The following is a 25,994-nucleotide window of genomic DNA, read 5'->3' on the forward strand; positions in this document are numbered from 1 at the left end:
AATGATAGGGGATGTGCTTGTTTCATTTGTTCTGTAGACAAACTACAAGTGTATAGAAAAGAACATCCTTATTTTGATTTCTGTTAGCCAGATTTGATCATTAGTTGAAATCTCTGGATTGTTTTCTGGTTTGTTCCCTATTTTCCTAATCAATGGCATGTTGAGCAAATTTTAGAAGATGGTATTTGCAATTTGTATTTTTTAAAGGGGTACTCTTACATATGAGCATGAACTCTTGCAAATAAAAAGTGTGGTAAATGATTTAACAGAACTTTGTATTTCATTCAAATGGACGGAATCTTGGGTGACATGGTTTAGTGTGAGGTGTCGCTGACCATGGCAGTGGGGTTGGAACCAGATGATCTCAAGGTTCTTTCCAACCCAAACCATTCTATGATTCTATCTTTTAACAGTTTTTGCAATATTTGCTCAAGTATAGTAGTGTTCTATGTGCAGACGCATGTGCAGGTGTGTGATCATTATCCTTGACCTTCAGATTTCTCCTTTTATACTTCCATTAAGCACCAATTTGTTACTAAAGCATACTTTGCAATTAAAAATTTATTACTTAAAAAGAAAAGGCAGCTTCCTGCCTAGTTCCTAATTAATCTTTATTTAAGACACTTAAATATTTATAGTGACTTACTTCTCTTTTCATTATAAATCCTGTAGTAATTCAAATAACTTTTATGTTTCTGAAGAGTTTTCACTTTCACTGCCGTGGGCACTAGAAAAATTCAGCATCTGTCTCAGTCTATAGACTGTGATGCTATTGCAGTTATAAATACATAGACGTCAGGTTTAATGGTGGCAGAATGGCGCAGTAAGGGTCAGATTTCCCTTAGGTCTCATTGCTCCTCCTTGAAAAATGGAACAAAGCACAGGTAAACTATTACTGTGACTGCTAGACATGAACAAAGTCCTATTAACTTCAGTTTATGCAAACTGCACAGCTAAAGGAACAAAGAAATGTTTGACCTACGGGCTTAACCTTCTGCCTGCACCAGCACACGTTGTGCCGGAAAAGCACACTGCTCTCCTGAGCAGCAGTGAGCTCTGGTGGGTTTATACCGAGCCGAGGATGGCATTTCCTGGCTTTTCTGCCTTATGCAGGCAACTGTCCAGTATCTGCACTGAGGGCTGGGTTGTTCTTCAGCCACTGACTCACCAGTTGCCTACACTGCAAACCCCTTGGCTTAGCCCCCAAGACAGTTTTTAGACTTTCTCAACTCTGCTGAATTCTGCTTACCTTACAGATTTTCCTGGGAGTGCCCAGGCTTGAAATCATCAGCTGAGCCCTTTCCAGTATGCAACCTAGCAATTCTACCAACTAATCAGTGGGTTTGGTAATGATCTGCCTGATGGAAGAGACTGTGCTTCCTTATCTTACAGACAAACCTACTCTGGAGCTCTGCAGCAGGAGGTGGCCAGCAGTATCATAGTATCATAGAATCAACCAGGTTGGAAAAGACCTTGAAGATCATCAAGTCTACCCATTAATTCCACAGTTCACAATCTCTGACCTTCTTGCCATCTGTAGAAACATTTTTCTATCACTTTTTCTGTTTTGTCTGTTTTCTCTTCAGAGGAAATAAAGACAGCCATGGAAGGGAAAGGAAACAGTTTCTAAGAGGAATCGCATTTTGTACACTTACACCAAACAAATACCTTTGCTGCTGAAAGGTGGGATATAGATGGAAAGGACTAGTTTAAGTTCGTACTCAGGGACTTACAAGCCAAGTGGGATTCTGCACCACATATTCTGTGAGAGGTCACACTCAGTGATCAAAAAAGGATCCACTGATCTTTGCATGAGAAATTCATAATCTGTAAGCAATGGAAACAAGCATGGCTTTAATTTGACATAAGGAAGTAAGGTGGACTTCTGCATGCAGGTAAAATTATGGAAATTATGGAATTTCCAGGAAAATTATGCTTCTGCATGGCTGAATTGCCTTATGACGATAGGATAAACCACGGTGTTCGGGGAAACATAGCAGGTAAAATTGCTAAGTGGATATTAGAAAACTGAAATCTAAATTACAGTATAAGCAAATGACCTGCTGCTATAAACTGTACCCTTACAGATTTCCTTACTGATTGCAATATGCTATTTATTGTGTGTATAAGCTACAGGTTGATCAAAACTATTTGTTTCCATTTTTATCTTGTTTGAAAACTATGGGAGATCACTGTTTGAGTGAAGCATATTAATGCCAATCATTCTCTCATGTGGAATGACAACATTGAACAAGAATTATTCTTGTAGTTTTCAGCTGAGTTTTTTAGCTAAAACCACAGGTGACAAGGTGGATTTTTCACACGGTTTAACTGGAAATACTTAATGTAGCCAGGTACCGATACTGATGCTTGAATGGATTAAATGACATTTTAAGCATTGCAGTGCTGAGTAAGGCTAAAATAACAGCATAATTGGTAATGTGTGATATGTATCAAGGATGTCAGCTGATCATATTAAATGAAATTTTTCTCATCTTAATCATGTGAATGGTTTCAAGGATGTCCCTGAATGAGATTCTTTTCTAATGTAAAGCCATTGATTTCATATATAAGTGAAATGAGATTGTGCTCACAGATTCTTATCGTTTGGTATGTATCCATTTATTCTACTCCTGGGATAAAAATAATTCATTAAATTTGTACTATGTCAACTATTTTTCTTCCTAGTACAGAATAGAATCATAGAAATCATAGAATGGTTTGGGCTGGAAGAGTTCTTAAAGAATATCTGGTTCCAACCCTGCTGCCATGGGCAGGAGCACCTTCCACTAGACCAGGTTGCTTCAAGCAAAGTGTACTTCTATCTCCTGTACAGTCGGTGCTCTGTCCAAATTGTTATGTTTGTGTTATGGCTGTTTGGTTTCTCTTTGCTGGAAAGCAATACTTTAATGGGTGTAATTTCTGTGATGTAAGCAGTAACTTTCAGCAATTCACAGTGAGACTTTTCTTCTCAGTTGCCTCCTGATAGCATCATCATTTCATTAGCCTTAGCTAATTCCAGAGGTAGAGCAGTTTAGCAGATAATGCAGTACCACGAAGGTTAATCACCTATGTGATATGAGGCAAGTTATGTAATTTCTCTGGCCTTACCTGTAAGAGAGGCCCTTACCTTTAAGAGATGCATCAGCTGCGTAATTCTGTCTGCAGTGTCAGAACTTGCATGGTATCTAGGATAGCTGACATGAATTCTATTTCTAGTTCTATCCCTTTCATTGCAAGGCCTGAGGCAGGTGGCTTAGCCTCTTTGTACAGTCTGCATAACAGTGCTTCTCAAATAGTAAAGGATTTTGATACCTACAGCAAAAGAGAATGATAACTGTGAAAGTGCTTAACATTTCTACTGAGTGATACAGCAAAACAAACATGCTAATATTTTCTAAGTTGAGATGGCATATTAACTAGAAATGGTCTGTCAGAGATTCCCTGTTCTTAACCATTACTGTTCAGTATCTACTGCATAGAGAAGAGGTTATCTCCTACTGACGGTCAGTGAAAAAACCCTTGTTCTTTGTTATCTGCACAGTTTTCCCTACCTGTCAGTCCTATATTGTCAAATAAGGATACTATGCTGACCACCATTCTTTTTTGTCCATCCTCCCCCAAGCAATGCTTACTCAACTGTGTAATGTTCTTCACATACATCTTTGTGTTGCACATGTCCTTATGAAGCTAAGCTGAGGCAATTAGAAGTTTAAGCGTGACTCTTGCTTCCTAACACACCAGGATAACCTTCAATAAAAAACAGCTTGCTCCTGGATGAAGTACTACAGTGCCTGCTGCCTATGATTACTCATATGCTTACTAATTTTGGAGTATTGCTCAAAGTAGAACAGCAGCACATCACAAACAGGTAGGAGATTTCACTAACACAGCAGCCATGAAAAATCTCAGTGTTTTGTGGACAGCTGGGACCGACCAAACAGTCAGTATTGAATTAAGGAGGAGACAGCTGGAGAGACTCGAAATCTTTTTCTCTCTTTTCATATATTGTAGTATTTCCTGCCTCTCTAAATGAAATAACAATGGGGAAGCCTCAAGGCAGATTATCTGCTTCCCCTCTCTTGGGGAGTTTCTGTTTTCCTTCTCAGCGTATTAGAGGTGGCTGATCCATTGTAATGCAATGTCAAAGGCCTTTGGGATTTAAAAAGTGTAGTGTGTGTGGTATTGGAAGGGCAAGGAAAAAGCATTGACCCTACCAGATGTGATATTTTGAGGTTGCATAGAGGTTTTAAGGTAAAATCAGAAAAAAAAGAATGCACTTGGCTTGACCAAGTTTAAAGAAAATTAAATCATTCCAGATGGTTGTCCAGACTTACAGCAATTCTAATTGGTTGCCCCCAAAGCTCTTTCATTCAAAACTCCTTTGCATTACAGATTAAATGCTGGTCACAGCAAACTTGTTTTCTTATAGATTAAACTGATTCATTATTGTTGTAACATTTGACAGAAACATCTTTTAATCCAAACAGGTATTTGGTTTGATGACATTTTAATTCCTTTCATGAAGAGCTGAGAAATATTTACATACATGTGTAAGGAAGCACTTCGCTTTGCTGAATTTGCTTTTGCCTTCAGCCTGGAGAAGGCTGCATGGAGAGCTCATGGCAGCCTTCCAGCATCTGAAGGGGGCCAACAAGAATGCTGGAGAGGGGTTCTTCATCAGGGACTGCAGTGATAGGACAAGGGGTAATGGGTTCATACTTAAGCAGGAGAGATTCAGATTAGATATAACGAAGAAGTTCTTTACTGTGAGGGTGGTGAGGCACTGGAACGGGTTGCCCAAAGAAGTGGTAAATTCTCCATCCCTGGCAGTGTTCAAGGCCTGGTTGGACAGAGCCTTGGGTGACATGGTCTAGTGTGGGGCATCCCTGCCTGTGGCAGGGGTTTGCACCTGGATGATCTTAACGTCCTTTCCAACCCAAACTGTTCTATGATTCTATTCTAATTTTCTACTTGCATGCAAAAAACAATATCCAGGTGCAAACTAATATAGTAGCTACTTGCTGTCTGTTATTCAGTCATTCCTTATTCACCTGTGCCTTTTTGGAAAGCTGTTTCCATCTGTTCAGTAAGCAGAAACATCATTGTTACTATCAGGTGGCATTCACAAACAATATCATTCTTCCTGCGCCATAAGGCATATAAGGGAGAAGTCAAAACAATTACTAACAATGCATAGCCAATAGCAAACACAAATAGCTGACACAAAATCCACATGCTAAAATGCTTCATCCAAATAATTCAGTGCATAATTAATGAAAGCATTGGCAGAAATCTGCTCATTAAAATATTTGGAAGCAGGAAATAGGGTTGGATATGCACTTACTATCATTTGCCACTAGCTACAGTGGATGTGGTGGTGAAATACCATAGCATCCTCATGCTCCCTGAGAACAGAATAGCTCCTTGTCTGTATAAGGACTGGTCAGAGAGGTTCAGATTAAGTTAATTGAAAGTATGGAATTCTTGTATATAACTTAGGTGCAACAAACCCAGTATGGACCCTTTCCCGGAAAGCAAAGTAGCAGGCCACAGGGGGTATCATCTGCTCCAGTGCCTAGAGCACCTCCTCCACCTCTGCCTTTGGTACTCCCTGTTATTTCTTTTTAACCTTCCTCTTCTACCTGTGTGGCATTTTCTGCCCTTTCTTAAATATGTTTCCTGGAGGTACCACTAGTTTGGCTCCTCACAAAGGCCACACGTGCAAAGAATTAAGCTGTCAAAAGATAGTGTTCTTTTACTCTTTAACTTATTCCTATTAATTTTATCATGTCTTTAATTACTCTTGTTTCCGTTGAAAACCAAGGCCAGGTCTATATGAGGAGCTGTTGGCACACCAGTGTTATCTGAGGTGTGTTTATTGCAGTGCTTCTGGGATAGTAGAAGATTTAATGTTGATTCTCATACCAGAGGGGAAGCCCTATAGGCATATTATAGTTCAAATCATTTGTAGGCCTGGTACAAATCACCAGCAAAAATCTACTTTTTGCCAAAGTTGAGTGTAGTTGGGTGAATGAGACTCTAACAAGGGGTGGGGTGAGCATGTCCAGTAGACTAAACTCAAGGTGCCCTTGAGCTTCTTCATTGTCTCCTCAGGGGTTTCAGTTGACTTAGGATCTTTTCTACAATGCAAAGTTTAACTCTTCAGATGTGCTGTGGGAGACAAAGCAGTAAAGTGCTATGAGGTAAAAAGCTACATTGAGGAAATGCTTTTGTAACACTAAAAGGCAAAAATGTTTTGACTAGCTTTAGCTGTCTAACTTTGTATTTTGGCCACTGTTGTAGATGGGATACTGGCTTAAGTAGATAGATCTTCTGTCTGACTTAGTATAGCCATTGTTATTTACTCAGCTTGGTGAGGTACCAGAACACTAAAAGATTATCACAGGTCTGTACAGAGTATTATTATAATTATCATTAAATTCATTTTTTATTTCCATAACTATGGATAGGCTTGTAAATTATCCAAAGATAAGACCCTTCATTTTTTCTGATTATCCTAGGATGTGAAGTTGCACTGGGGGACTGGGGAAACTACGAATTTTCTGCCCTCACAAACTTCCCTGCATACTAGCTGGAGGCACAGTACACTCTCTAACATCTGCATGTTGCAAGAGGTCACCAAGAATGCAATAAAAGAGCAAAATAAATCAGGACATTGCAATAGCTGTATTTAAACCAGACCAAAACATAACTTCCCTTGGTATCATCCCACGGAACTCTGAAATGTTTCTTAAGCTGAAGTCTTATAATGTGCATCTTTGTGTAAAATACAGACCAGCCAATGTTTCTTTTACCACAGCAGTAAATTGCTTTTAGAAGCCCACACATGTATGGGCTTCATCCACCACATCTGTGGCAATGAGTTCCACCATTTAATTATGAACTTTGTGAATTAATCCTTTTGGGGGGCTTATGTTTTAAAGTTGCTAACAGCTCTTTTTATTGGGACTGCTTCTTGTGCTATGAATTACAGTGGAAAAGCATTCTTTATTCACTTTCTCAACACTACTTATGATTTTCTGGGGCTATGTAACAGTCTTTTCCCTCATTTGTCCCTCTTCCAGTATGAAAATCCTAAAGCTGTTTTTTTCCACTCCTAGTACAGAAGCCATTACGTACCTTTGATCATCCTGTCACTCTTTTCTTTATCCTTCTATTGCTATCCTGTCATTTTTGAGATGAGGTGACTTGAAATGTATTTAATATTCAAGATGATAGGTGGGCAATGGAATTTTTTGGCAGCATTATCATGGGTTTTTCTTCTGTTTTCTGTTCTTTTCCTAATGTTTCATAATATACCATTTCGGTTTTTTGACAGTTGATTAGGATTTAGGTGACATTTTCATAAAGCTGTTTCCAAGCTCCCTTTCCCAAGTTACAGTTTATTTCACTGTGTGTTTATAGATTTCCCAGGGTACAGATATGAGACCACAGTTATTTGGCCATGAAAACACAGCTGAATTGACAGTGTTTTAGGCTGCAAACCGGAGATTGTTGGTAGAATTTAATATTCACTCAATTCTACTAGCAATTTATGTTGTTCTAACTCTGTTATACCAGAGTTTTCTCACAACAAATATGTGAGGCAATGTGAATGCTTGCCATGGACCCCATCTTTTTAGTAGGTTGTTGGTTATTTTAACAGAATATTAATTCTAACAAGAAACTTATTCAGGAAAGAGTTCATTCAATGAGTTTTATCTGGCTAATTTTACCACTGTAAGGCATATCCTGACCAAAAACCAAGGGAAAATAAACAAATGTATAATGCTTTGCTGTACTAACTTAATGGAGAATTCATCCCACAGTCTTCAGTATCAGATAGAGATGCATAGGCCTTCAATATTTTCATAGCTGGAATGTGCTATTACTATCATAACAGTTACTAATATTGTGTTCTGGAGCTTAATGAAATCTGGAATTAAATAAATGACCTCAGGATTGTTAAAGCCTAGCTGCCAGAGAACTTTAACTAGTTGTTTCTAAAGGAAGTGCTGACAGAATAAATATATTACTGTAAGTCAGTCAGTCTCCTCTCTGACTCTGAAACACTTACTATGTTACATTTAAATGACCACTGACAAAAATTATTTAATGGGCCAAAGAGACCTCAGTATCATACTGCAAGCAGAGATCTCTTTTACATGAGGTTTTCAGCACCCTCCTTTCGCGGAATATGAGTCATCTGACTTTCTGCTCTTTAACATAAGCTGGCTGCACTGCAGTACAGAAGCTAGGGGTGTATGAAGATTTCCCGTTAACACAGTTTTCTCTAAGGAGGAGTTCTGTTCCTTACTAATTCTGTTTATTCCTGTGCATTATAGGCAGAGTTTTCGTTGTATGTTTCCAATCTCAGTCCTACTGGTCTTGGAGAGATTGGTGATGGAAACATTATTTTACAGCTGTAGTGGGCTGACCTTGGCCAGCAGCCAGGCACCCATCCATCTGCTCTGCCTCTTCCCCTTCTCAGCACGACAGGGGGAGAAAATACAATAGAAAATCTTATGGGTCAAGATGAAGACAAGGAGGTAACTCACCAATCACTGTCATGGGGAAAAAGAAAACCAGACTTAACTTGAGAAAAATTAATTTTATTTATTTCCAATTAAAAATAGAATAGGACAGTAAGAAACAGAGACAACACGAGAAACATCTTTCCTCTACCTCTTCTTTTTGCCAACTTCACTCCTTCATTCCCAACTCTTCTATTTCTGCCCCCAGTCTGCATAGATAGAAGTGCTGGTCAGCTCCCACTCTTTCAGTTTCATTTCAATTTGGAGAGCTGAGATGGCTCCTTGACTCAGTCAACTGTCCTGTGCATTAAGGACAATTGGAAATTACAAAGCTAAACATGAAAGGCAGAATAACATTGTGAGTACAAAGGGAAACACTCAGCTATTTGATCACAAATAGGGAGGCAAATACATGAACTAATCCAAAAGATAGCCAAAGAACTCTATCCAATTGTTTGAAAGACATTTAGGGATATGACTTTATGTGTCTGGTTTTGGAAAATCATTTACTCCACCGTATCTGTTTATTAAACCAGAAAGGAGCCAGACCTCTTTCATTTTCACTGTTATCTCACAACTGAACAGCTTAGAAACATAGGTAAGCAAGAGAATAACTTAAATAATTACTCTTCTTGTCATTCTGACTCCCTGTGTACCAAAGTAAGCCTGATCTGAGCAGTTCAACTTATAGCAGTCTATAAACCATCTGCAGTTTCAGTGGTGTAATAAAAATTATTTTATGAATTAATAACCCCGTAACATGGGAAAGCAAGTTATTTTTTACAAGTTTTGCTTTAGTATTTGATAGGTGATATAATTATTAAGTTCTTGATTCTTCTTCTTTTCAGGGCATACTCAACATTTTTAAATAACTTCCTTGAGACAGCAGAGTGACTGCAAAACCAGACCACCAAGAACAGTTCTTTAAATATCTCTGGTCTTTCGACAAGTAAGTTCTTCATTCTCAGTTTTGTTTTCTCTCCCGTATTCCTGACTTTTCTTTGCCCTGTATTTTATCCTTGTATTTGTCATATGGACTACCATATTCACATTCAGGGCCAAGAGAATATGAGTGCAAATTGAATAGTATGATGTTCTTAACCTTTCTCAGCTAGAATAAAACCTATCAATATCAGAGATACAATTGAGATCAAGTACTGGCTCACCTGATTATTTCAACTTGTAATGGCAGGGCCACTAAAGTCATGTCTCTGGTTGTTTGGGAGCTTTTGCCTCTTGAATGGTTAAATGTTTAAAACCTCTTTTGTGTCAGTAGAATTCTGTGGCATCAGGGCCAGGAAATGCTTATCTGTTTGTAGTTGGGAACTTCCTTTTCTCTTTGGGAGTCTCCAGTAGTTGCAGTAAATGTAACCCTAAAATTTGCAAGGATTCACATGGGTACAAAAACTGTCTTCATATGCTTCCTTTGCTCATTTAGTATCTCATACTCCCTCTGCCTTTCTTACTATTTGAAAGTTTGAACTATTTAGTCTCAGACTTATACTACACCAGGAGCTTACTAACACTGCATCTTGTGCAGTGCAGTCCACTTAGTCCAGCAGGTTATAGCAGAATAGCCCTTTAATACAACTTATTTCCATAACTACACTTATTATCTGCATAGCAGCAATACCTGACTCATTTTCTCCTGCCAACTCTGCATTGTCTTTCTCAAATTCTCCTGCATTCCCCAAAATTTAGATCTTTGACTGCCTTTAAATCTTATCATGCCTGTTCAGGCTTGATACATACTACGTCAAAGTAGTAAACTGATGTAAAATGAGGGAACTCCAGCCTTCAAAAGGGTCTTTAGATGTTTTTCTTCTTCTGTAATTGCTAGATCTCCTGGACTCTATTGTGGCCATATGGGGAACTGGGAAGAGGAGCTTGCATGATCCTTGGCTTTAATTCTGAAGGAAAAACTAAAAAATACTTTGTTTCAAGGTTGTTTAAGCTTTTAAAATAACTGTCCTGGTTTCAGCTGAGATAAAGTTAATTTTCTTCCTAGTAGCTGGTGCAGTGCTGTGTTTTGGCTTTATTTTGCAAATAATGCTGATAGCAACAATTAAAACATCCGTGTGTTAAGTAATGCTTACGCTAATCAAGGACCTTTCAGTCTCATGCTCTGCCAGAGAGGAGGGGCACAGGAAGCCGGGAGGAAGAAGAGACAGGACACCTGACCCAAAATAGCCAAAGGGGTATTCTGTACCACAGCATGTCATGCCCAGTGTATAAACTGAGGGCAGTTACCTGGAAGGGCCAGATCGCTGCTTGGGTCAGGCTATTTATTGGTCAGCGGGTGGTGAGCAATTGTATTGTGCATCACTTGTGTTTATTGTTCCGTTCCCTTTTTAGTTTTACATTCTCTCCACGTGGCATTTCCATCAGTAGTAGTACTAAATTGTACTTTAGTTATTGGACTGTGTACTTTAGTTATTGGACTGTTCTTATCTCAGGCGCTGGGATTTACATTCTTTCCATTCTCCTCCCCATCCCGCCCAGAGGGGGGATAGGTGGGAGAGAGCGAGCGGCTTCATAGTACTTAGTTGCCAGCTGGGTTTAAACCATGACAGTAACCTAAGTTGTTACTCCTTCCAGTCTGAGAGAAGCCCAAGGTGAAAACTCTAGGACAAATATAATGGTATCTCTCAAAAAACAGCAGAGATTTATAGCAGGGAAAATAAAAAGTATTTAAAAATTTTAAAGTCCTGTCTTGACTTAGCGAAAGGAAGCTGGAATGATTTAGAAACTGCTGGAAATCATAGTGTGTGAGGATACCCTCTACAATTAGAGGAAAGAGGTAAATATGCTCCTTTCTAGTCAGGGCTTGTTGAAGGAGAACTTATAAATTTTCCTGTTCATAAAGAATAACATTCATAAGAAACTATATTTTACCTAAACAATGGAGTCTATCCATCCTAGCTTCTTAAGTGAGAGATCTTACATTTCCAGAGAGTGCTCCACCAAAATAGCAATGAAGATTCTCACATCACTACCACATTTTTTCCTTCTTTGTAGTTCTATATAGCTACTGTAAATACTGTGTTATTTGCTTCTTGGAATATATTCCACTTTAGGGTACCCAGTGGATTTTGTGAAGCTCAGTGCCTGGTCACAGGCTGGCTCAGCTTTGACAGTCATATTTGATTACCCTGTGGATTACATGTACTAAAATTTTAGGAGATTATCACTTTTTGCCACTGCATATTTCGGAGATAAGGGTTCAGAGAATGCAGTCAAGTCATACAGTATCTAATATTTCCTAAACTTTTATATCATTATTAAGCAAGTTTAGCTACTAGTAGTACCCAAAAGACTTCTGTTATATTATTTCATATAAAAGAAGAAAAAATGATATAAAGAATATGCACTATTTAATAACTTCTCACAAAAAATAGTGAAAATACACAAATAAAAATCTTGGTGTTTATACTCTTTGTACTACTTAAATGACATTTTGTTAGAAGCTATGGATTGAACACCTGAAATTTCCTATTACACACAAGCAGATGAAATGGTAAGATTTATCTCTGTTTCCATTGTTTTTACAAGTACAAAACCAGCTTCCTTATTTCTTCTTGTTTGCCTGGTTGTTTCTCAGGAGTTTTGGTTATAAGCATTTAGCCAAACTTTTGAGTCTTACTTGTGGTCTGAAAGGAATACGAGGTCATGGCTTAGATTTCTCTCTTACCAGAAAGCAGACACACTGAACGTATCACTTGTTACTGAGTGACGTCTCTTCTAATTATCTTCAGTTCTGTGTGGTTCACTTTCTTATCTGGACCGTAACATGTCAGAGGAGTGTATAACAATACAAGTTTTCATATCTACTCAATTCACCATTCACTTGGATTTTACTTAGAGGAAAGACAGGCTGGAGCAAATAGCTTCTATTCTTCTTGGATATGTCTCTAAGACAGTTTTGAAGCCCTGTCCTGTTTAGCATGAAAAGCAGACTGTAGAGAAGCTGAGAACATCTGACACAATGAATCCAAGCCTAGTAATTGAATTATCAAAACTCTGTGGCATTAAGCATATCAGGACTGTGCAGGAAACTGATTTATCACTTCATAAACCTAGAAAATAAATAATAAATAGTGAGTCAGTCTGAATGGAGAAAAGGGAGGGTTTCATTTTGAGATGGGGGGAGGCAGGGAAAAGGCTCCATTTCGGTTTAGGCAGATTAATTGGTTTTAACTGATAACACTTTGTTTTGAGTCAGATGTTACAAAAGCAAAGAAGAACGATAGGCAGATTCACAGCATAGGTAGAAGTAGCGGTGGTCATATCTCTTTTTATTTTGTAGTACAGAATTGAAATTGTCCTAGGGCAATTTCCTGTTCTAGTAAGTAGTATTGGAGCCCAAATCCCTCACCTCTGATTACAGTACCTTTCAGCTATCTTGGCTCTACAGTATTCCTAGGCAACGCATTTATTGGCATATACTTCAATCAGTTCAGTGTTCTGAAAAGAAATTAACTCCATGCAATGTCAATAGAGCACGTGCTAAATGAGCATATCACAGAAAATACTTGGCATGAGGAGTCATAATTGACGGAGGGTGTTTGCATCAGGTTTCGACAAGGTTCACAATTAGACATATGTTTTTGGTATTTTTCAGACAAACTGGAAGCTGGCAGAGTATCACAGTCAATGAAATTTGCAAATGATGCTGAGTCCAGGCCTCTTGCTATAGCAAGCAACCTGAGTTGCTTGGTAACCTCAGTCCATCTATATCAAGTGAAAGAGTGAATTTGAGGCTGAATACTACCTTCATTGAGAGAAAGAGGAATTGTGTTCTAAGGAGTCCTAACCTTTGAGGGAAATATTTCAGGAATCACAGCAGATAAGCAACTCAAGTGAGAAAATTGATTACATAGAACTGGGGTCATTGCTTTGGTCATGAGCCTGGCTTCAGTGAGACTGATGCTAGAAGGCTGTGTTTCAGTGTCCCAGCTTTAAGAAAGGAGGTTGGAAAAAACAAAGAGAGTCAGAACAAGACCACAGAAAAACATTAATACGGTGAAGAAAATGTCTGCAACGGATCTGAATAGTTCAGTCTGCCTTGGCTTTTTTAAAAGAAGCCACAAGCCAATTTGATGCCCTTACCATGGGAAAAAGCAAGCAAGGAATGTAGTTGAAATAATCACTGTCTCTCTTTTGTACATTTACTTTTTAATTAGTTTCCTGGAAAAGAGTTGGTTCCTCTCAGTTGGTATCATTAAAGTAGTTTGGATTTCTGCCACAGTGTAGGGGTAAATAATACAGTGGGTGACCTTACTTGTTTAATAATCTAGATGGGGTTGTACGTTATTACCCAAATAAGAGTGGGTAATTTCCTTTTACATTGTGTTATCCTTGCTTACAATACTGTGAACCAGCAGCATAATTCCCATGGTCATAATAGAGAAAAGTCTTTGATCACTGTAATCAGTCCTGTTCCAATGTTGTGAGAATATCATACACCATATTATTTTGACCACTACTTTGTTTATATTAGGTACTTCTGTTTGTAAGGGTGGAGCTATATTAATATATTAAGTATATTATAATATACTGTTGCATTTAATAAAAGCTCCTGATATATTTATTCTGATTCCTGATATTTACTTTTTGCTATCTTAGAAGCCAATGAATGACATTTCACAGTTACTACGTTTATTTATGTATTACTTACATTAAGGAGATTTATTAGTCAAATTAACCATTCCTTTTACTGAGTAAACACAATTGCGTGTTTCTTTCTGCTTACTGTGTCTTGCAAGATTTTAAAATTTGCAGATTTCAGCCTCTGTTGTGGAGCTTTTATCTACAGTAGGAAGTAAGATTTTCTGCCTTTATCGCCTCTCAAGAGATGGCTTTGCATGAACTAGATATTGAACAGAGCTAACCTGAATAAAGTGAAGAAAATAGCTTCTCTGCACCTGCGGAGAAGCTATCAAACAGCTATTGAACTTGGACTAAACATATTGCCAGAGACTGTTTTCTCTGGTCATTCAAACTCTCCCAGCTCAGTGGGTTGATGGTCAGCAAATCTTTACCAACATATATGAAATACTTGAATACTCCATGTTACTTAATTTAAATCAGGTTATGGAATTTAAGAAGGTTGGCAATACACTGCTAAAATTTTATGTTTCTTTTTAAATGGTAATATTTTAAAATAAAATATATATATTTAATCTAAAATAATGCATCTGTTTAAAAACCAGCTTGAGCAAAATCCATTCTTTTGGATTAAAAAATACAAATGATGAATGGATTTCTATCCAGGCTGCCTGCAAGACAATGGAAAATGAAACAAGCAGCTCTACTTTGCGTGATGATTTGGAAGCCCTTGAGGTGTTAAAGAAGCGAAAGAGTGGCTTCCCTAAGGCAACAAGTGTGTTACACTTAGATGTTGATTTGTTTATTTAATAAGCATAACAAAAAGGTAAAATACTATGCATTATCTTTATGAAAATAAACAGAATTCTTATCATAAAGAAAACATTTTTTTTTTCTCATTTAGGGAATTTCAGAATCAGAATATATGGACACTGAGATATAAAGGGAACATTATTTTTTTTTTGTTTCACTCTTTAAAGACAAGGTAGCAGTCAGACAAGTATATTTCATCTCTGTTTGGTAGTGTAGTTGATAAAGGGCTAATTGAAAGCTAACCTCAAAAATGTATAGATCCTCACTTCCAAATATATTATTCCATATATACCGTTAGCAGAATTCAATATATTTTCCTAGAAATAGAAGCTACACAATGTGAAGAAAAAAGAAGCTAAATATGTACATGGTCTGTCTTTTTTCCTAGAAACACACCTTGAATCTGAGGCGCCTCTCCAGCTCCTTAATGTAAAATTCTGTTCAATCGAATGTAATGGATTTACTTTTACTTATTTTTGTCTCAGATGTCTAGCAGGATTTCTGCAGTATGAAGCCAAATGGCACTGCAATCTTTGTTATGGGAAAAGGCACAAGAAAATTCAGATGAATGTGGAAGGACTGTAAATAAAAAACATTAGCCTCTGACCCAGCAATTGTCCACTAACAAGTGCAATTATGTAGATGAATGGTGCTGATCACACTCTTCTTTCCCCACAGCTTGGCAGCTGCTCAGCATAGAGCACTGCTGAATAGATAGATATGCTTTTGATGTTGGCAAGAAGGAATAAGCTTGCCCACAGTAAGATAGAGCACTCATTGACAGGGCTGACAGGTATAACAAATAAAGCTCTTGGCCACAGGAGATGCTGAGCACCTGTGACACCTGTCTTTGCTAATTCAGTTTTGTAGGTGAATGCATGAGTAAAAATGAAGGCTCACAGTTGTCTGTTTCAGGGACAGCAGAGAGAACAGCTGAATGAGGAATTCAGTTCTAGGGAGCCTGTAATAAGGCAAGAAATGCCAGTGGCATTGGACACAAAAAGGCAGAAATTCGCCCCAGTTCAGGTGTGTTGAAATTCTATTCAGGGGTTACCTTTCCCCTCAGACACTTTGTGCCGGAGCAGGTATTGTCTGTCTTTGCTGCCCGTGTTCAGCGCTGAACCCATGGGTGGCACATTCTCCTGTGCAGCAGTAGAAATCTCTTCACAGCAATGTCTTCCACTCCAGATTCTATGATAGGAGAAGATGACTGGGCAGGTTCTACTAGGCCCTTGGGTGCCCTAATTACTGCGCTCATCCTCACAGTCTCTCTCTCTCCTCAAAGATCTCATGGACCCACATCTGTCTAACTTCTGGCATCTAACTCTGGGTCCTAAGTTTAGAGATACCATCACCTCAAGCTCTTCTAGTTAGCATAGAGAAGGAGTACTGGGAGGGCAAGACCTTGAGGGACCCTGGTCTATTTAAGGTCTGAGTGAGCCTTCAGAGCTGCCTGTTTCTTTCCGTTTTAGGCTGAATGCAACTCCTCCTGAATTAGGAGCTTTGGTTAAGTGCCTAATTGCAGGCAGGATCACAGTGAACTTCTGTCCTCATTCCTGTAAGCGAAGCGAGTGGCCTCTGCTCCTTACAGTACACAGGCTGCTGCTCCAGGCACTCTGCACCTGCTCTCCAGAGGGAAGAGGGAGCTGAGAATGGGGGATATGGGTCCCCCAGCCTCCTCCTGTAGGCACAAATCAAGGATGCCCATCAGCAGCCCTTGCAGTGAGAGTGGGGGCTTGGAATGGGAGGGTCTGTGGGGTCAGCATTCCTAGGTTCTCAGTCCTTTGGCCGAAGAACAGGCCAGCACTGCATCACCCACATTAAAAATAGAAGAAATCAGTGTTGCTGCAGCTGGGATCCCTGGGGCTATGGTGTATGTCTATGACACCCTGCCTCCCGCAGCTCCTCCTGGGCCTCTGGCAAAGGGCTGCAAATTCCTGACACCACTGTTATATTTTCTTTTTGCCTTCCTGCCTTCCTGCCTTCCTTCCCTCCTTCCCTCCTTCCTTTCTTCCGCTGTAGTTTTCTTTCTATTTATTGAGATTTATATAGTGCAATAAAAGTGCAAGGCTTCTGCCTCCTGGCCTATCAACTTCATCAGGCTTGGCGAATTGTGGGAGAAAAGGAAAGGAAAATATGTGAATATAATTACTGTAATGTTGAATTATTTTATGCTGCCATATGGAGTTACACTGGCTAAAAAAAAAAAAAAAAAGAGAAGATTTCCATGTCAATGCTATTTGTTTTATAATAAAAACTTCCCTTTTCTTCACCCTTCTACTTCCAGAAGGGTCTTATTCAGTGTATTCAATCCTAGCGAAAAGGACACTTGTCCTACAGGAGAGTCCTCCCTCACCTTCCTGGCACCTCTGGGTGCTGTGAACGGAGTTCTCTTTCTCTGAGACTGAGATCTGTCAGCAGGAAGGTGCACTGGGACCGGCTGAGTGTCACCCTTCACTCTTGCAGGTCAACTGCATCACCCCTGGGTGTTGCAGAAATGTTGTGAGGGACGGACTGGCAATCCCACCAGACCCCCTGGCTCTGACCCTACAGCACTCAGCATCCTGACCAGCTTTCCACTGCATTGTGCCATTAATCTAAATTAATTCAGTCTCTGACAGACAGGTCCCTAGGTAGGTGATTTTCAGGTTTATATTAAATTTCTCAGCCTGGTTATTTAATACTTGTATATGCTTTTTTCATTGTGGACTCTCAACTTTGACAAGGCATTGATGAAGTAACACATCCTGGAATATGAAGCAGTCAAGTAGCTGTTCATTCTAACTGAATCCTGACACTCCTAATCACAGTAAATATGATGTTTAATCTTATTTTTTTCTTATGGTACTCAGTGGGAGTTCTTATGGAGTGACTTTCAAATCTGTGTGAGTAATGCTCTTCCTGGGCTTTCTGTAATACTGGGAGAGGAAGTGCAGGAAGGCTGTTCTGTGAAGAAATATGAGATAAAACAACCAGTAAGAAAAGCAGAGAAAGGACTCTATCATAAGGCTACTCAGCTTGATTTCAGTGGCTTGGGATCAGAGAACTTTACTTGCACTAGATGGAGGGAGTCAGAGTAGAACAAAGAGCAGCAAACCCACACTGGAGGAGGATCTGAATTCTAGATGGAGAGTCTCAGACCTCATGGCAGATAGGTTTATGGCATGACCATCTGTACTGCAAGAACTGGCTATGAGGACACAGAGGGACCTTTTTCTGCCTTGTAGTGTATTTTTATACTTCCTATATTAAACTGTGCCTATATGTCTTTACAACTGTCCTTCTCTCTTCATTTGGTTATAAAAACTCAGACCAGCTCCAAGATCTTGCTATTCATAGGAAACAGCAATGATGTTTGAAGAAAAGAAACAAAAAAGACCCATATACTTGCAGGTAGAAGCTCAGAAGGAATAAACAGTGCAGAAGAAATCTTTAGAGAGTGTCACTTTCAGTGCTTGGAATGCTTTTGCTCGGCGTATGCAAAGGGAGATTTGGGGTAAAGCTCAAGAGACAGAGCAGAAAGCGCACATGTAACATGAGGGCAACTCCTGCTAAAATGCAGGTCTATGTTCTGAGTGAGCAAGTAGTGGGGTTTCTGAGGGAAAAGGATTAAGAATCGCAAAACACTATTTTGCAACACAGCTTCATCAGTTTAACTGTAGCCTTTCAAAACATCTAGCTTCAACTAGACAGGGAGCCTCACAGGTTTCAGGTGGAGGATTTGAAGGTATGACACGGGTGCAAATAATCTGTAAACATTGGCTTTACTGCAATGTTTTTTATCCTTAGCTACTGAAGATATTTTCTGTGTACTGTCACAGAAAAGGACAGACTAGAGACTCCTAAAACATTACTCTTTTAAGGTAGTGAGAATGTACCTACCAAAATTACCAGAAAGGGACTAGACCAGTCCCCCACAAATTAAGAATGTGTATTCATTATGCTTGTAATAATGATAGCATGTTTTATAACATTACACTTGAGCAATTGTAATTTCAGTTTTATGGAGCAAAAAGTGCGATCTCTGAGATTTAACTTTTAAGTAGTGGATTTTATTGACACTACTTGAAAAATATTAATGGCCGTTCATTAGTAGGTATTGTCTCTCTCCTTATCCTGAACGATTGTTTTAATTCAAACTCACTCTCTGCTTTATGTATAGAATTATTGACAAAAATACGTCTTTCTTCAGCAAATGATTAGCTAAATCATCCTTTTATTTACAAGCAGCACTGTGTCCCTGTGCCCTAAATCTTCCTAGTTGGAAGAGTGGGAGGGAAAGCAATTTAATTAAGTTAACTTTATTGACCCGCTGGAGCTGTTGTTTAATAGCATGGCTCCCTGGAGTGCAGTGCAGGTAAATTGAATGAATGCCACAGAATATCACTTCCCTGCATTGCATATTTCGAACCTCTGCCAGGCAGTTTGGGATGAGCAGCCAATCAGGAAAAAAGGTTTTTCCAGCCTGACTGGCACGGGTGGCATTTCCCATTATGCTCAGAATGAGGTGCGGAGTGTTACCCGTTTGTTTCTCTGAGCGTATCGAGAGGAATAACTCCGGGGCTGTGTGTTACGCTCAGCTGCTGCAATCAGAAGGCAACTTTGTGGACTGGCTTTTCAGCCATGTATCCAAAAATACCTTTTTATGAAGGAGGAAAGATAGCATGTGAGTCTGAATGAAAGTGCTGTGAGTAAACTATTTGCTATTACACTCGTTCTGCATGAGAAATCAGAGTCCAGACTCTGGACCAGTCCAGAGAAGAGGTTATCTTCTGGAGCTGTGCTTGCATTAAATACTTGGGAAGAAAATGAAAAATTATAAAGCTTCTTTGTTAAACCGTTATTTGATAAAACAATAGCTGCAAAGACTTCCACAATGTATTCTCATAGATAACAGTGCCTGCTGCTGTTTCAGTTACTGCTTCTGTTATTAAAATCTTTGTCCAAATGTCTTACTACTCTATAAAATGAGTAGAACAGCTCCTCTGCGGCTGACTGGAACACACCTGTTTTCTGCACTATTCTTCAATAGTGCTCACTGTGTGATAAAAGGTACTATGTCAGTCTGTTGCACCTGTACCTCCAATCACTTCTTTTAAAAGCCAAGCCAGATCAGCAGCTCTGTGATGTAACAGCAAATTCATGTGGCTTTTAACCCTTGCAGAATTATTTTTTTAAATTCTTTTTAAAACTCTTTAGAATTAAATTCTTTGCAGTTTTTCTGATTAAAGCTGAGACCCAAAGATTTAGACCTACAGCTTTGCTTGAAGAATTAAATACAACCACTCAGCTAATTTATTTTTTGCTCTGGAAAATAATAAGGGGTGCAACTTTAATTACAAGTCATACTTTTCTCATGTTCACTCATAATTCAGTTGGTTCTGAATAAGCTTGTGTGTGATTTTTCCTTTTATACGCAAACAGATTTTTCTTGGCTTCAGAGTGCTGCTTTTAATTTTAAACGCATGTAAGATAAGAGAGGTGGGTATGTAGGGCACGGGCATTGTCCTTTATTGTGCTGACCAGAATAGTTGGGAGAAGCAGGCAAGTTTCAAGCATTTAAGTCCTTCTTTAAGTCAAACTTAGGTGTCTTTAAAGAATCACACTTAAAGTGTAGGCATTACACTGATGGTGAGACCAACCATCCTTTAGAACGTCATTTCTCGTGTCATATTTGGGGGGCTGGCTCGTTGCATAATCACTCTCACTTGCTCTCCTGACCTTTATGCCCTAATACACCACACACTCCCTCACAACTGGCCCCATATACTTGTTCTGTACAAATCCAAGCTGTGATGCAGCCTAGCAAAATGCAGGCACTCCTAATCTGGCCCTCTGCTTCAAGATCTGGCATGACACTGAGAGGGGAGGCAGCCACCCCCAGCCCATGACGTGAAGTCCAGAAGGTAAAACTGACTTTAATTCAGTGTTAGATTAACATGGCTTTTGTCTGGCACTGCGTGCTTGTGTGTTTACATAAAAGGATGATGTCTCACATGAGTAATCTGAGGAGTTTATTGGCCCGTATTCTCCAGTGCACTGTTACTTTATCTTCATTAAATGCCTGTTTGGCAGCCAGTGCTTGAAGTCCATGTTCCATATCTGTAAGATAAGTGCAGTTTCTGTGCTAATGGTTGTGTCTGATGTCAGAGGCAGCCCTCAGAAAGCAGACTTCCGTGATTTTCGGCTATTTTTTTGCTTCCTATAGTTTTTGTTCTGACATTTTAACACATTCTAAAAGCTTTATTGTGTATCTAATAGAATGAGAAGAAAATATACATCCATGATGCCATCCCACAGTTTCTTCCAAAGGCTACAGACAAATCGCACTGAATCATAAGTGACTTTTCCTGCATAAGAATTCATGCTGTATTTTTAGGTGAAGTTCTTGAAGGGTGTTAAAATAAAAGTATATATACCTGAACTTTAGTGTTACTTGATTACAGTTTCAAAGGACTGTTAAATCAAGTGTTGCACCCCTGTCCACAACCTTGTACCTATCTCTTTTTCCTTCTCATTGTGCTGGCATAGGTTTTTGTAGGACTGAGCACTGAACTGGATTAGCAACATCCGAAAATCAACCATCTCCTTTCTCTTTTCGTGAAGGCTCTTTATAAAGCAGAGCAATCTTCTCTGGATTGTAGTGTGTCCCCAAATCACTGCTCCAATGTAACTGAGCATGCATCATAGGGAAGGGAACTACTTAGTTCAGCCAGGCCAGAAGAAAGTGCCTATCAGACTAACACTGGATTTTAAGACATGCTATTTGCTATTTGTAGAGCCTATAAACGCTACATAGACACACTTAAGGTTAAGCACCAGTAACACTGTTTTCTCTGAACCACATCTTTGCTGAAAAGTTTTTACCAGCACAAGAACATTTAGGGATAGATTTAGCTTTTGATATTTGAAGGTTTTATCAGTTTGGAGTTTTTATAATGCCAAAAACTAAGAAAAAGTCTAAGTTGATGCACTTATACAACAGAAAAGTGTAGTTTGTTTATTTGAGGATTGGATATAAGCCATTTTTTCTTTCTATACTTACAAGAGTTTGCTGATTTATTTGGTTTGGGTGGGTTTTTTGTTGTTTTGTTTTGGTTTTTTTTTTTAATTATAGCTTATATCAAGTAGATGGAAGTCACATATTGTACCTGTTTTTTTCCAGAGATACTAACAGAAACTTTCCCTGTCACATCTGTTTTCTTTTGGGGTTGGTCTTTCCCACACGTAAGGGACACTGAGGCAGCAGTTTTGCAGCTGCAGAGGGAAGGCATCTTCTGGGCTCCAGCTGTTCCACCTAAAGACACTCCTGCTTTCCACTGTCATTGCCACCCAGCAGCTGGCAGGGCTGCCCCTGCGGTTTTGCTAGTGGAGTGCCTTGCATGATTGCTCCTTAGCCTGAAACTTGCGAACTCAGCCAAGCCAGTCCAGAGCCACAGTTCACACCACCCAAAATAAACTGCCTCCTTTTGCCTCAAGCATTTTAGAGAGTGTTCACACACGGGAGCCCTCCACTGGCACAGCCCTGGGAACAGGGAGGAGTAATTTTGTCAAGCCAGCATAACACTGTGTGCAAAAGGAGTGCTTGTTATTCCCAAAGCCTTAACCACTTTTGAACACAAGAGAAGGCAGCAGAAGTGGCTGTAGCATGGTTGTGTGCAGCAGACTTGCATTCAGATGTGATAGCAAACATGCAGTGTTTTTGTTCACACTGGTATCTAAGCATTCACCTTTTCTCCACTTCTAAAGACTAAAGCTAGCCTATGCTAGCATTTTGAGGTTGGGTTTCTTTTACTTCACATTAACTGGTTTTTCATTTATTTAAGCAAATTGAGATCAATGAGGATGTGTCAAACCTTTGCTACGCAGGAAACAAAAGTTTGGTTTGGACGACACTGTTGTCTCTAAATCAACCCGTTAGAAACGTAGGAGTTGATTAGGAGCTGCTCTCAGCTGCTCATGGAGCTTACCCTGGTAGTAACTGATGCTCTGTAATCCTAGCTATGAAGAGGCCTAAGGAGTTTGAAGAATTCAGTTTGGTAATTTACTAGGAAATCCCTGACAATTCCTCAAGAGGGAAAGTCACATATATGGAGAAGATAGTGTGGCCTAAATACTTGAGGGGGAACCTGTATGCTGAACAGAATTGAATAGTTTATTTTGTCCTCTGGAGTCAGAAGCCTGTTGATGCACTATCCAAGCAGATTGTCTGCTTTACTACGTACATACCACAAAAGGGCAGCAGCACTATTGTCACAATGAGAAAGGAAAACCCATTCTCTGCTGCAAAGTGTATCATCAGCAAAACTGCAGTTTAAATTTCCTACCAGTAGATGATAATAACCTTTATTAGAGGAATTAACAGAAGAAGTAGGGTAAGAAATGTAGTTTGTCAGTTTGGAACTCAAGTAAGAGAATTAACCTCAACCTCGACCACAGAAGAGAAGAAAACTTTAAGAAAGAAAACTTGTTAATAAAAATGCCAGGAAATCCAGTACACTGCTAGTGGAAGTATTCTGATTCAAGAAACTACTTCAAAAGCACATCAGTCTAATCAGAGGTGATATTTTAAAGACTTTTATTGAAGCATGAAAGGCCAGTAATAACCAACATCACAGTTTCTGCCAGAGAATAGGAATTGTATAGTCATTTCAGTATTTTATTTTACGATCACAATTAATTGTCTTCTGCATCCAGGATATTAGATATTCCTTTACTGTCTTCTGTATTCAGGATATTATGTATGACTTGACCGTCTCTGTATCCAGGATATTAGACATGATGAGAGCTGCAATTTAGGGCAGGAAATACCCCAAGCAGTTGTTATGTGTCTAGATTTTATGTTTTTTTCCCTTCATGATCACTATCCCTTTAGCAAATCCACTTATTTCTGTATGTTGGGGTTGTGGGTTTTTTACTTCTTTTGGGAAAGAGGTCAGATAGCGTTATGAAATGCCAAGGCATACTACTGAAAAACCCACCCTGCATTAACATTGTAAGAAGGCACCTCTGTTTAATGTTTCTTCACATGTGTATTGAACTGGGATATTTAGTGCTGTTTCTGGAGCAAAGTACTGCAACGCAGTTGCTAATGTAGCCCATGGCAGGAGATAATGGTGGCTTTACCCTGCTGTGCCCACATATGGCTCCGCATAGATGCAGTAGCCACTCCATGGGGTGTTCCCATTCAGCTGTTTCTCAGCTGCTGAATTCCCTGCTGAACATGTCTTCTCTGTAGAGATTTATGGACTCAGGCTATACTTGGAGAAACCCAATTAGCTAAGCCAGAGAATGAGTGTCCACACATTTCAGCCCTGCCTGAGTGCTAGTGCTCAGGTCAGCATCACATGAACCCAGTTCAGGACTCAGTGATCCAGGGCTGGATTCCATAAACTGCAATCTCTAAATCTGCAAAAAGCCATGGCACCCTATGAAGTGCTTCACATGGCATTGTATGATAGTCCCAAACTCGTGTGCTGTGAACCTGTGAACACAGATCATCTCTAGCTCTCCATGCATGCTCACAAAATATGCATGGACATCAGGTAGGAAAGTTCCTTCTGAAGTGTCCAGAGTCTGTTGAATTACATGAATACCAAACCTGACATGCTGAAAAACACACATGGATGCTTTCTCAGGGGCCCAGTGCAAAGGCTGAAACACTGTGTTAAGGAGCAGTGTAAGGTAGTACCACAGCACTCTCACTAAGCTTTCAAAAGCATTCTCTTGTTCCTCTTTACCCCACACCATTTCTAGGAAATCAGGAGACCTGATAGCAGGACAGAAGCCTTATCTTGAGTGCCAAATTCCTTTAAAACTCTGTCTTAGCTTTTATTGCATTGGGTTCCCTGGCTTTATTTTACTTTCCATCTTTTTCCTCTTTGTTTCTCAAGGTGGTTATTTTCTCTTGGTTGTGGACAGTAGAAGAATGTATGTGCATATATGTATTCAGCACCCTTTTTTTTTTCCCGTGTCAGGCAACAGGGGTGTGTATTCCTGCATCTTCTCAGCCAGTAGTTTTTCTTATTCTTTTTACAGAACAATCCCTGGCTTTCGTCTCCCTTCAGAGCCAGGGGGTGGTGATGTATGCAGCTTTGCTTTCTTTTTGGAAAGAGAACTGTGTTACTTTCTCCATCCAGACAATGGACTTCGCCAGCTGTAAGCAGCATGGGCTTTGCATACCTTTTTTAAAGTCAGACGCCGGGTAATCTTTTCTTATTGCTCTGCACTGGTTCTATGCATCAGTTCTGCCTTCCCAACTTTGCATGTTATCAGCCTGAATTTACTCCGAAACTTAGAGCAAACTGCTGTTCTTTTCATTCTCATAATTACTGTACCAAGCATATCTACAAGCTTTGAGGATTTACTTTTTCATTCCAAATGAGCAGTGCCAAGTGAAAAAACAATTCTAAATTATCTACCCTTCTTTCTGAGAGAAAGAAAAGTTACAGCTCACTATCAAGTACTGACAGAACTGAGAGATACAGATTCAAGTAAAAAAAGTGCAATAGAATCACTTCATCATTAAGTTAATAAAATTATGTTTACAGTTACATGCATAAAGACTGTGTATGTATGTGTCTGTAGTGAATATATATACACACATGCATATATGTGTGTGTAGTATACAAATATATATAAGTATCTTATAAATATAATATATATAAATATGTTCTCTTTATTATTTAACTGCACTTTGCTCTGGAACATTTGCCTTTGGTAAAACAGTAAGATCCAGCCTTGGGTAGCTCAGGTTCAGAAAAGCTCTGAACACCTTCACAGTCAGTTCTGTGATGGTTCAAAGCATAAGTATGCATTTTAAAAGACAAATATTTCATGCTAAGAAGCATGTAAGTGTTTATTGCACTTGTGTTGCAAAGCAAAACAGAGAAGAACTGAACCTTATCCAGAGAATGTAACAAGATGTAAAATAGGTAAACTAATAAAAGAATAACTGAAAATGTATCGGGAAGAAAAATACTAAAGAACAAAGTTTCAGCTTATGCCATGGTGATAGTGGATAATTCTAGAGAACAC

General features: G+C 39.2%; 1 protein-coding gene across 2 annotated transcripts in view; it reads left to right on the forward strand.

The window, feature by feature from the left end:
* Positions 1-25,994, forward strand: part of LOC136008445 (poly(rC)-binding protein 3-like) — a 315,785-nt gene that overhangs the window by 124,756 nt on the left and 165,035 nt on the right. For both annotated transcript variants that reach the window (XM_065667760.1, XM_065667759.1), the window contains one exon: positions 9,386-9,486. The gene's annotated coding sequence lies outside the window, so the exon portion shown is untranslated. The remainder of the gene's footprint in view (positions 1-9,385; positions 9,487-25,994) is intronic.

This window comes from Lathamus discolor, chromosome 2, assembly GCF_037157495.1.
Source record: "Lathamus discolor isolate bLatDis1 chromosome 2, bLatDis1.hap1, whole genome shotgun sequence".
Classification (NCBI taxonomy): Eukaryota; Metazoa; Chordata; class Aves; order Psittaciformes; family Psittacidae; genus Lathamus; species Lathamus discolor.